A 12,635-nucleotide genomic window follows, 5' to 3' on the forward strand; every position below is an offset into this window, starting at 1 on the left:
AATGCAAGGGAAGTTATGAAGAGTTAATTATATCAGCATGTAAAGTGCAAACCAGATTTCAGGTTGCACCAAGGACTGTTGGGGTAAAGAAACCTCAATGACTGCTTCCCTGGATTTTGGAAATATAAAAATCAGAGGTTAAGTGGAACACACAAGTCCCTTGTGAGGAAGAGAGCAGAAGTAATGAGAAATATATTTACATTAGCAAAGCTGTAGCTTAAGTTTAGATAGTGCAGTAGGTCACTATTGGGTAGCATTACCTAGTAGCTGGAGGGCATATCATCCCTAAAAGCTAAATCTCATCATTAGGTGACAAATGGAATGAAGAAGAAAGGGCACAGAGTGATACCACAAATTTAACAACCAGTAAAAGTATTAGAATTGGGACGCAGGTGGCGCTGTGGGTTAAAGCCTCAGCGCCTAGGACTTGCCGATCGAAAGGTCGGCGGTTTGAATCTCTGCGGCGGGGTGCGCTCCCGCTGCTCGGTCCCAGCGCCTGCCAACCTAGCAGTTCGAAAGCACCTCCGGGTGCAAGTAGATAAATAGGGACCGCTTACCAGCGGGAAGGTAAACGGCGTTTCCGTGTGTGGCTCTGGCTCGCCAGAGCAGCGATGTCACGCTGGCCACGTGACCCGGAAGTGTCTCCGGACAGCGCTGGCCCCTGGCCTCTTAAGTGAGATGGGCGCACAACCCCAGAGTCTGTCAAGACTGGCCCGTACGGGCAGGGGTACTTTTACCTTTACCTTTAAAAGTATTAGAATCACAATAAGTATACAATTGCATGCCAAGACCCTGTGACCCACAGTTCCCTAGTGGATAATAAACACACGGACATGAGTATTAGGGTTTATGGGTACAAATAGACCACAACTTTATTGGTTACAGATGTGAATGATGTGGCTTAGGCACTGAAGCCAGGCTAGATTTCAACTCCCGCTCATCTGCAGGGTTTCCATCTAAGGATAAACCACCAATAGGGGGAGCCCTGGGACTTGCATCAAATAGGGGCACCCCAAGGGGTCCCCCTCGGAGTCATGGCATGACCCTAGCTCACGTCTGGGCATTGGACAGAATCCACACCCCCGGATCCCTTTAACTGGATATCCTTAATGAGGAGGGGCAGGCGGAGGCTACAACCTCCTCTTCATCCAAACAAAGGCTTGCCCAATGCCTAACCTCACAAAGTTGTGATGATTGCCACAAGGTAGGTGAAAACTAAATGGCTGGTGCCAATTTGCCAAATGGGAAAATTCCTATCCAGCCCCAACAATATGGCAACCAAAATTTGTCCATAGCAAGGTTGTGTCGTTGCACAGCATAAAAAAGAGGGTCAGTGGGTAGGGAGAGCCAGCAAAGGGCATGAGAGGAGGTCTCCCTGGCCATGCAGCAGTTTAAATTTCCCACGGCCACAACTCCTGCTGGTCAGTGGGGTCACCCCTTGGCAGGGCTCCGATCAGTGCAAGCAACACAGCTCAGACAGCATCAAGGAGAAAGTCAAGCTCTGTCCCCTGCTGGATCACTGCAGGGGCCCCGATGCCTGGCCGCAATGTTGCCCGCCAGAAACAGTGAGCGGACTTCCATATACAAAACAAGCAAAGGGATTTCAATCGTATGCTTATAGTAGATCACTAAGAACACATTTGGAAACTGTTTCAGTTTTATGCTGCTTATACATATTCTTGGTTTATTTATTTCAATCTAAGATCCTAGAGTGCAGGTGTTATTCAGTGTTTCCTCAAATACAGTACTATCATTCTTCACTAAAACCTATTGCTACCCCTCCCAGTTTGGTGTCATCTGCAAATTTGATGAACATCCCCTCAGTTCCTTCATCCAAGTCATTTGTAAAGATGTTGAACAACAATTGGCCCAGGACAAAACCCTGAGGCACCTCACATTTGTCTAGGATGATGAGGAACCATTAGTGAGCACTCTTTGGGTTGGGCCAGTCAAGCTGCTACAAATCCACCTAACAGTTACCTCATCCAGCCCACATTTTTCCAACTTCTCCACAAGAATATCATGGAGGATTTTGTCAAAAGCCTTACGGAAAACAACTTACTGAAAACAACTTACTGAAACTCCCTGGGGTTTTAGACTGGGATCTCTCCTAGCCCTACCTGTATTGAACTTGTGACCCTCTGCAGGCAAAACAAAGATGCTAGCACTGAGCCAGAATTCTTCCTCGAAGTCAACATCCATACGTCAACATCCAGAAGTTATCACCATGCATATTGATTAGCTACTCCATTCAAATGTCAACACTGTGCAATACCGGGGCCAGGGGGCAGAGAGAGATGGATGTGATTATTGGGTTGGGGTAGTAGACATGAACCTCAGTTACAAGAGAAGAAAAATGAAATATGAAGTTCTCTCTCTGCCTGGCCTTAGAAAACTCCTCCAGAAATGCCAATCTTGTTGAGTTCAGCTGATTTTACCTTCATCTTTTAGAGCTCTGAATTTCAGCATTATGAATGTGCATTTATTGCACTGAGGACAACACATTTCAGCTTACAAAACACAAACCAGAGGTAGTCTTTCCAGAACAGTTGTAGAGACAGACTTTTATGTGTGAGTGAAGCTTCAGTAAGTTATGCTTCAGCAGAGCTAAGTGAAAGAAATAAGGGTTTTTGTGTGTGGCAAAGCTACACAAAGAAGAGACTTGGGGAAAGAAAAGCATGAGTTGGTCTCCGAGTTTGAAAAATAAGCTTATTCAATGAATGGTGGATCAGATAAAATACAGTTATATATGCAAACTCTCAATTATGCAATGATTACCTTTTCCCTTTAACACTTGGTTTAAAAGTAGACCAAGATTTTGGAAAAAGCCCTGAAGCTTTAAAACAACTTTTCCTTACATGTGTAGTTAATAAAAGCCATGAAGATGCAGAACAAATAGGTAGAGTTGAAAAGTTTTACACATTTTCCTGAATCCAGCATCTCATCACATTTTGATATTTGTTCTGGAGCTTTTTAGTTCTTCTATGGACAGTTTTTACGAATAAATCCCCTGAAATTTTATTTACTGACTGCTGCACTTGAATCCTGAACTTTCATTCCCAAAGGACCAGCACTACCACCAAAGTTGCTATTTTAAAGTGAGTTAAAAGAGAAAGTTATGAAATATCCAGCAATTTCTTTTTTTAAAAAAAAAAATCACCCAAGAACAGCAGCATTATAGCAAAAAATGAAATAACAAAGATCCTGCAGGAGACGGTATCACCACCTTAAAACCAGGTTGCCTATGTTTACCAGTCAATGCACTTCTAAAATGTAATAAAATTTAATCTCAGTTAAAGGGACAGTTTCTTTACACATTACTAAGTCTACTACTTGATGCTTCGCTGTGACAACAGATATCTGTTACAGATGGAAATTTACAGGAACTTTTCATGTCTTGCCTCCATCACTCTATGAATGCCACCCACCCACAGCTGCTTAGAATGTAGACAGGGGCATGGAATCTCGACACCATGCATGTGCAGTAAAGACAAATTTGGGCACACACATGGGAGGAGGATGTTTACAATATGTGTTTCAACGGTATTGGTTGATTTTGTGTGTCAGGCAACATGCCAGTTTTCTCTCATCTGCAGACTCCATGAGACTATAATCCCATGCAATCACAGTCCAACCTACTTATGATTTTGTTTCATTTTAAAGCCGTATCTCCTGCCATTACACTCCTCTCTTTGCACCAAAATAAATACTCAAGGACTACAATTAGGGGTTGAGTTCAGCCTGTAGCCACACCCCATCTATTTCTGAAAATACATCCAGAAGCAACAGGTGATCATAGAGTACTTCAGACACCACCACAGATCCACTTTCCAAAATATATGGTCAGGAGTAGCCTAAGAGTGAAACTATTTCCCCTTGAGGTCTGATTTAGAAAGGGATTGTTTCAAGAGAGTTTCCCTGGTTATCTTAATACTAATCGAAAGCTGGAAAATGCAACTTCCTTACACAAAAAACAAAGATGAAATTGTAAAATCCAAAGTACAGCAATACTTTTATTATGTCAAACAAAATGTCACAAAAGAGTGGCCAAGAATTCAAAAGCTTGCTCATTATTTTGTGACATTTTGGTTAGCCTAATAAAGGTATTGCTCTACTATGGATTTAAAAAAAATTCCTTATATAGCTCATTTCAGGCTTTGGGGACAGGATTATGAGCTTGAAGAACAAGATACCTCCTTTCTTTCTTTCTTTCTTTCTTTCTTTCTTTCTTTCTTTCTTTTTTTATTTGAACGTATTAGATTTGCAACTCATGGACGAAGAGCTTACTGGGTACCATTGATTAATCCTATCTCATCTTTCTTTCCTACAGAATAAGAGTGACCTACCTTTGCTGTTGTAAGGGTGCATAAGATATAAGGCCCAGAACTTACTACTTATGTGGAACTTTTGTGTGTATGCCAGAGCTCTGCCCAAAACTTTGTATGAACTGTGCTATAAATAACAAGTAGCAAACTTTCTTGCATGCACAATGTGTGTGTTACAGGCAACCACAAACAGAAACTAACTGTGCATTAAAAAAAAAAGGTTGGCTGTGGCATCAACTTCATGGTGAGGATATGGTCTGAAAGAACATGAGGCTACCACCTTGCTGTAGATATGCAGGTTTGGGTCTGGTCAGTGCCTGGATGGCTGACTGCCTGCGAACCCCATAGATTCCATGATAGCAGAAAGGTGAGATACAGGTGTAAGAAAAATAAAATCACCATTGAGGTCAATGGGACTTACTCCCAGGTAAGTGGCTCTATGATTATAGCCTGATGACAACGTCCATTTTAGTGGGTGATCATGATATTTCTGTGCCTGAGTATTTGGTTTTGCTCTCCACACCCAGTAAACCCATCCTCACAAACACAGCCTTTTAAAATAGTTTCTATTAACTTGGTACACCATCGTCTTGATTTCTTAGATGATCATTTGTGATTACCACATGAAAGACAAACAGTTCAAATAACTCTATGAAAGGGGGGAAGGGAGCCTTGGTTTCCTGTGTTTCAACAGATGTCGTACTTAATTGGTTGCAAAATAAACCAGAGCTACATTCAGCCAGTTTCCCTTGTTTCAGCTGCGCAGACACTTTCAAACATGTGCATTCACCTCCTGTTTCTCTGTAAATGGGGGTGTGGTGCAAGAATCAAACTTCCCAAAAGGTGCAAATCGACACGCATACTGCATATAACCCTTTTATGTATTACTGATTAAACAGAAGGCAAAGTTTCAGCTTATGATACAGTGAGAATTCTAACAAAACAGGTCTAAAGTATGGCAACATTATGTTGGGATTAATTGAATATGAAACAGTATTTTAATATCAAACAGCACTTTTAATGTACTCCAAGTTTTACACTTGCAGATTTCAGTCACTTCACTACCTCACCCACCCCTCAACGTTTCTCCATGTTTCAGGATATTCAGATAAAAATAATAATTCCAGTATCATTCAAGTTTGATCACCCACAAACTCTGTGTTGCCTTCCCAGCAGAAGCCAGAGTGGATGACCCCTGACAAACAAAGGCAAGTGGCCAGCATGACACAAATATGTGTAGAGTCAAGGGAGGCCAGAGGGAATATTGATGAGGTGCTACATTTTGTGTATTGCCAAGTCCAGTCTTCAAAAGTAAAGTAATGGCCTCTGATCTTCATGGTGAAAGGCAGATATTTGGACAAAATATACAACCTATTCTCCCTATAAGAAACAGAAGCATTGTTATTCTAAGAGAATAATAATAATAATAATAATAATAATAATAATAATTGTTCAAAGAACTTCACTATAAGGTGAATAATGTTGCAGATAGAAGACTGAGACTGAATTTTTCACTAAAGACATTTATCGAATTCATGGTAAGATCCAAACCTGGGACTTTTCAGTTGAAGCTGAGTATTTTAGCTGCTTTGCGGTACCAGTTCTCCAAATAAAATGTGCTTCAAATACAGGCAAGGTCAAATGTGTTTCAATCACCTGTGACAACTAAACTGAGCAATATTTGTTCTTTTAGTTTAAAAATGGAACCATGGTCCCAAGAGTGAGAGAAAAGAGCTTTAATCCCTAGCAAAAATTCAAATTCCCCAACTGCATGATAGAATAATCTGTTCCTGGAGATAGAATTTTAAAAAAACCAAAACCACAATACTTTGGGAGGGGTGCATACTTTCTTTATGCTTAGGCCCAGGTTCTCTAACACAGAGGGATTTTTAACAAATCTGACTTTCGGCAGATGACCTCTCTTGTTTGTTCATATGTGTTTTCCAAAATATAAAAGTGAAATAGAGTCCCAAGGGCACTGTACTTGAAAGGTTATGAGAGTTTGAGATTTTAACCATGCCTGCCAAATCAGCAGATGGCTTGTGATTATAATTATATGCATCAATAAAACGAATAATCTTACAAAATTTGAATTTCTACTAAAGTAAGGGATTTAATAAGCAGATGCAACAGAATGCGTTTTCTTTAACCCTTTTCGCTGAGAGCGATGGTTCACATACAGAGCAGCTAAAGCTCCGCTCAAACAAGTTGACCACAAACTTAAACATTATGTAGGGTGATCTTTTACTGAATATGTATTTTGATCATACTCAGTCAATAATTCATCTAGTCTACTTTATGATGTTTGCTTCTTATCATAGTGGAAATGTCATTTGTACAAAAGCCATGATTAGCTGGACAAAATCTGGTAAAAATGGCATATTCCAATGATCACTTGATTGTTGCTCTGGAATTTCATCCAGCAAAATTTGTATAGCTTCTAGTAGCTTGTCGTCTGTATTGGATGGTAATTTTTGTCTGTTTTTGAAAACAGAATATTATTACTATCATTTATTTATGAAAAACTAATTGCTAAATCATTCCTTTTTGACATATTTCACATATTTATTACATGTCCTGATAGAGAAATATGTATGTTTTCTGGAATTATTTTGATGTTAATATGAAACGTAGATGGGTAACAAGAACCTAGCATTCATACTTTTCTTAAATTCTGGATGCTCAGATTTGTAGTGTTTAGTGATACATCTTATAGGTATCATATAAAAAGCTGCAATTCTATCCACACATTCTTTAGGAAAGCCTCATTTAAACTCAGTGGGTCTTACTTCTAAGGAAATGTGTTTAGGATCTGGTTGCAAGAGACACATGCAAAAGACCACATTATGTTTAAATTGCTTGGCTATTTTTACAAGCACAAAATACATAATTTGGAAAAAGGGCAATTTTGTTTGCAAATGGATTTATATCTTCATACTATAATTAAGGGACAAGAAAATGTCACTGAAGTACAATTTTGTTCAGCACTCTGAAAACATAGTCTCCTTCGGGGAGGAAAGTCCCATTTAAATGTTAGATTGTATTTGGACATTGTAAATATCTGTTTGGGTCTATAAATGCACTTTTTGATAATGCAAACTATTTCATTTAATATCACATATCTGATGCTGGCAGAGCAAATAATTCTTTGATCGTTTTTAAAGTGGCTTGTGGAGGTTGGGGGACCCCGAGAATCAACAGAGCTAGTACTCTGTATCATGTCAATTGACCTGATAGTCCATAACAGTGCCTTTGGAGCTGTTACTATTTTGTCCTGCCATTCCAGCTGCTTTATAGGTATCCCGATAACAGTAGGTAGAGATGGGGTATCTGTTCTATATAGGTGATTGCTATATGGTAATACATTTCCTGTTGCATCATGAAAAAAGTAGGAATTAAAGTTTTAACTGCAGTAAACTTTCAAAGACAAAACTTTCTTGGGTCATCAATGGCACCATGGGGAAGTTTCACATGGTCTCAAATGAAAGTATATTTTAGAAATACGTCCATGATTGGAAAAACTTAGTTGTATTTTTTCAATTTGTTGGCCTACAAGAGCAAAACCAAGAGCTAATGAAAAGATCACAAAAAGTTAACTTTGAAAACAAGCTTTTGCCATAGCTAAAGATCTTGCTTTTTAGCCGTTTCAAAAGTTCGTTGTCCAAAAGTAACTTAGAGCATAGAAATATGGGTAGCTGCTCTATACACGTTCAAGTAATTTCCCCACTTTCTCAGCCTGGTCTAGTGTGACAAGCTCCAGCTCTCCAGGGTCTGAGGCAAAGGTCTTTCCCATCACCATCTCCCTGGACATGACAAGATGTATTTTATTTTCATTTTGGCTGAGAGTTGTAAGGTTATATTTTACAACCACAAAATATTTTTTGTTAAAGTTCTTCAAGTTCAGTGCAGTTGATAAGACTCTTAAAACCCGGCACTACTTTTTGGGGTTTTAATGCAATCAGCAAATGCTGTTTACAAACATGGAGGGACAGGATCGTCTGTATTTGAAGCCACTCTTCATTTACACAATCAGATGCCAACCCGGAGATTTAGACTGCAACTTGCTGACCTTATGATTTGCTACATTGCATGTCACTAAACTACACTAGTGTGCCAGCCTGTTGGTAATTGTCATGAAAAAGATAGTTTTGGAAAAAATTATGAAGCGCTTGTCAGCTTCAGGCTTCTGAAATTAAAATAGTGAAAATCTCAGTGTTGCGGGGGGGGGGGGAATGACCCAAGAAAGCAAACTCACAGAGTTAGGAATAAAAATATACACTGATGTGAGCTGGCACTGCTGAGTTGTCTTAGCCATGGTGGGGCATCTTCCTGCCACAGTAGTTTTTGAGCACTATGCCTTGTCCCAGATGAAAAGTGATAAAATGATGGCTGGTCTTAAAACTCATGCGGGAACGGTTTTCTGTTTATCTGTCTTTGGGAAGGGGACATGCTTTTGGGGTGGGGAAGTGATGATCTTATGGAAATCATTAGACTTTTAAAATGTTATTGTAAGGATCTGGTGTGTACGATTTTTCTAGATGCAGATTGTATGTACAATACTTATGAAAGCATGACAAGAAGTTTAACCAACACATGACCATGAAAAGCGGCTGGGTAACTTACAGGTGCCTAAACTTAACTAATGTAAACACCATTGTTTAAAAGTGCCTACAATGCAAAAGTAATACAGTAAGAACCACTTGATGATTCTATGAAAATTCCTAATGAAAAAAGATTACGTCTATAGGTAAGAACATCACCTTGCAGAGAAAATTGAATTACGCATTAATGTTAATTATGAAAGTTCAAAATAAAACTCTAGCTGATACTTCATGTTCTGTAGTGAATTTAGTATTGCTTACTAGGTACTTTTACTTTCTCAAGATAGCTGTTACTAAATAAAATAAACAGTTGTATTCCATGTTTTAGGGAATTAAACAAACATATATGTTACTGGGATACACACTTCCAAGAACATATGGTAAAATCATAATTATCAAGTGTTCACACACTTCTCATTCAGCTGTCCAAGCAGAAAAAAATTGAAGGTGTAAAGCACAGTTGCAGATGAACAACCTGGTACTAGCCATGTACAGATTGCTAATCGTGCTATTACCACTGTTTACAATTTAACTTTTAAAATGTTCTTTAGAGAATATAAACTTACAGCAACTGGTTTGTAACAAATATCACACACAAATTACACCTTTTGTGTGTATTCTGTTATCTATGTCAAAATTATTGTTAACTTCACTGCAGTCTGGATTGCAGTTTTAGGTTACAATGCCCAGTACCTGTAAATAGTTGCAGTTAAGTTTGGCTGAAATGAGTGACCAAGTAAATGCACTACAATTTAGGAAACCTTTGCTGAGTGAGAAAAGTTTGCATAAATAATCTGATTATTCTGACTTAGTTTTATAAATCACATGAGCGATTTTTGTTTTCTAAAATGTAGTAGCTTCTAAATTATGAAAGGAAGATTGTGGGACATGATAATGCAAAAACAACACTCTGGTCTGTATATTTTAACATGTTTATCAAAGGAAAATATTATCTGATTATCACTATTATCAACATATTTTAGCAACTTTAGAAGAAAATATGGGATTCACCTGAAATATCTTGTAAGTATAACTTGCCACGTAATACCCTCCCTGACACTTGTAACTACATGTGGAGGTAAAAGTAGCAGAAAATATCTAAGGTGCATAAGCAAGACTTCATTGCAACTTCCTGTTGCCATTTTTTTTCTTCAGAATAAAAAAAGAGAAGTGTATGAAAGGGATTCTTTGATCTGCTAAACTCAGTCATCACTAATGTACATACACATCACATAAACAGGCAACCACAGCTATTTTCCTCTGTATGCATTTTTTTTAAGACCAAAACAAAAGCAAAACAGCTACTGGTGTTATGCTTGCAATCAATACATCTTCACATCTTTATTTTCAGCAAAAGCAAGTGGGCAACTGAGAGCAAAATACATCATGATTTAATACTGTGTCTGAACATCCAAAATGATAAAAAGCTTCATTTTGGTACACATCATTCTAAATGTCATGCCATTTATTCAAGGGAACAAGCAGCTGAGAAGGAGGTTGAAATCTGAAATTAATACACAGTTATTTCTATAGTGTATCTTTAAAAGATTTTGGTCCTCTAAAAAGCTAGAAAAATAGTGGATTCTTGTAAAGTTGGTGATAGTGCTTACTGTATTCAGATCTGTCAAAGAATGCATTTCTTCCCACAGCATCCTCTTAAGTCACAGCAACGTTAAGTTCACTGAGCATTCCATTCTGCTTTACTTTAGAAATTCAAAACTTTTGTAAAGATGACACACAGAGAAAAAGGCACTGATTCCACAGACACCCCCCGCCCCTGTTCAGAAGTGGCACAAAAGCAATCCCTTCATTATGACCTACTTGTCCAAAACGGACTTTCAAGCTATGGTTAGGCTAAGATTTGCTCTCCTTTCCCCCAGGGCATAATTGTCAGACTGACTTACCGTGTGCCTTTTAGCCTTTGTTCTGCCTCTCGCGCTGACATCAGGGAAGCAGTGATGTAGAATAAAGCAGGGGTGGGCTAGGTTAGTCCAGTGTTTGTGTCGTTGTGTGGTGTGCAGGGACACTCTGTGATACTCTAGTGAGCTGCTAAGCTTTTTTTGTAGGCTTTGTGTCATTTACTTAACGACCAATCTCATTAGCTGCCAGGGTACAATGGGCTGATGCATTTTCTATGTACATACTCTACACAGTGACCCTCAAGGTTGCCGAAGGTCTATTTAATCAGTCAGATGCTGAATATATTTGCAGTAAATCACACACACAAAAAAATGAGACCACAGAGGTATCTCATGAGGCTTTAATGTTTCTTGGGAGTTTGTTGAATGAAAAAGGCAGCAGATTTAAATGCAAAAAAAATGAGGAAGAATGAGATGGGACACTCTGTAAGGTTTGCACTGGTGACCTTTAATAATTGCAATAACTTTTGGAAACCCTGCATGTTCCTGCACTTTATTGTTATTTCCTCCATCCAGTTCATGCTTCAGTGTAACCACATTATCATCCTAAAATCCCTTTAAGAAACAGCAAAACAACAAGATGAGCAGCTTTTTCACAGGTTGGCAAAGGTGTATTTCCACCCCCACCTCCTGTCTTTCCAGGCAACCTCAGAGTTGGCATCTCTGTATTTCTACCCTCTCTTCAGTTACAAGGCATAAACCCTTTTAACTCCTATGAAAAATGAAAATGCTGAAAAGCCCTCTGAATGACGACAGCTGTCCATAAGTATCAGGGAGAGTTCTATTGTCCAACTTGTCCCTGGATAAAATGAATACTTTACAGCAGAGGCTGTTCAGCTTGGCTAAAGAGTATGGGGAGAAGGGGAGGAGGTCACTGGAGATTTCGCACACTAATTTAATCTGGGAAAAGGACAGGCACTGCATCTCACTTGAACAGACTGGCGGCAATCTGGGCTCTCACAGAACTATCTCCTTTTGCCTGTGCTCTATTTATTTCTTATCTCTGTTTACCAACCGCTAGGTCCCTTTCATTCACACCACGAGGCCGTTCTCCTACTATCAGTCAGCAGCTGACACTGTGGAAGAGCCTCAAAGGCAAAAAAAGGGATCAAAACTAAACCAAAGCTGTATAAACAATGCAGCAGTAGAAGTAAATGCATAAATCCTAATTCTTAACCCAACCCACAGGGTGCGAACAGAACCTTTATAGTAAATCCAAGAAACCCACCACAGTGAGCTATGGGCTACAGAGGGAACAGGGGAAAGCCAAATATCATTCATGAAATCATCATCTGAGGCAGAAACACTCGCAAATGCATACATTTTGCATGCTCAACCTGGCTTGTATTGCTTTAGCGACTAAACTTTGTCACTCAGTACATTCGTCAGCAACTAATGATCATCTCATTTGCTTATACTCATATGGTTAAAAAATAAGAACGCTAAATAAAACCAGGCAATTCTTTATGGGAGCCCCCCCCCCCCCAAGTTTGGATAACTTTTCATTCACTGCTGGATTTAAAAAATAGATATAAGGAAAGACAGGAAGATATATGCCAAGTTTTATATCTTTTTTCCTTTTATTTAATTTTATTAAATAGTTGTAATTGTTACTTAAATCAGTAAGTTTCATTAAAATATCACTAGACTATAATGTCTAACTCCTGCACAACTTTTTATAGTAGATAGGCGCAGATAAGACAGAAGTCTCATTTTTTTAACTACAGTGAAAATTAGGGACACACACACACACACACACACACAAAGCCTTTGCTAGCATTCTGAGTGAA

The 12,635-nt window shown here is 38.9% G+C and overlaps 1 protein-coding gene across 12 annotated transcripts in view; it reads right to left on the bottom strand.

Annotated features, from left to right (window-relative positions):
- The window catches only part of ST18 (ST18 C2H2C-type zinc finger transcription factor), a 195,662-nt gene that overhangs the window by 116,980 nt on the left and 66,047 nt on the right, over window positions 1-12,635 (bottom strand). The window contains exon 1 of one of the 12 annotated variants that reach the window (XM_079983344.1): window positions 10,831-10,942. The exons of 10 other annotated variants lie outside the window; for them this stretch is intronic. The gene's annotated coding sequence lies outside the window, so the exon portion shown is untranslated. Of the gene's footprint in view, window positions 1-10,830; window positions 10,943-12,635 lie in introns of those variants that run through there. One more of the 12 variants, XM_079983350.1, reaches the window with a different exon arrangement.

The sequence above is a fragment of the Podarcis cretensis genome, assembly GCF_951804945.1.
Source record: "Podarcis cretensis genome assembly, chromosome: 7".
NCBI classification, from domain to species: domain Eukaryota; kingdom Metazoa; phylum Chordata; class Lepidosauria; order Squamata; family Lacertidae; genus Podarcis; species Podarcis cretensis.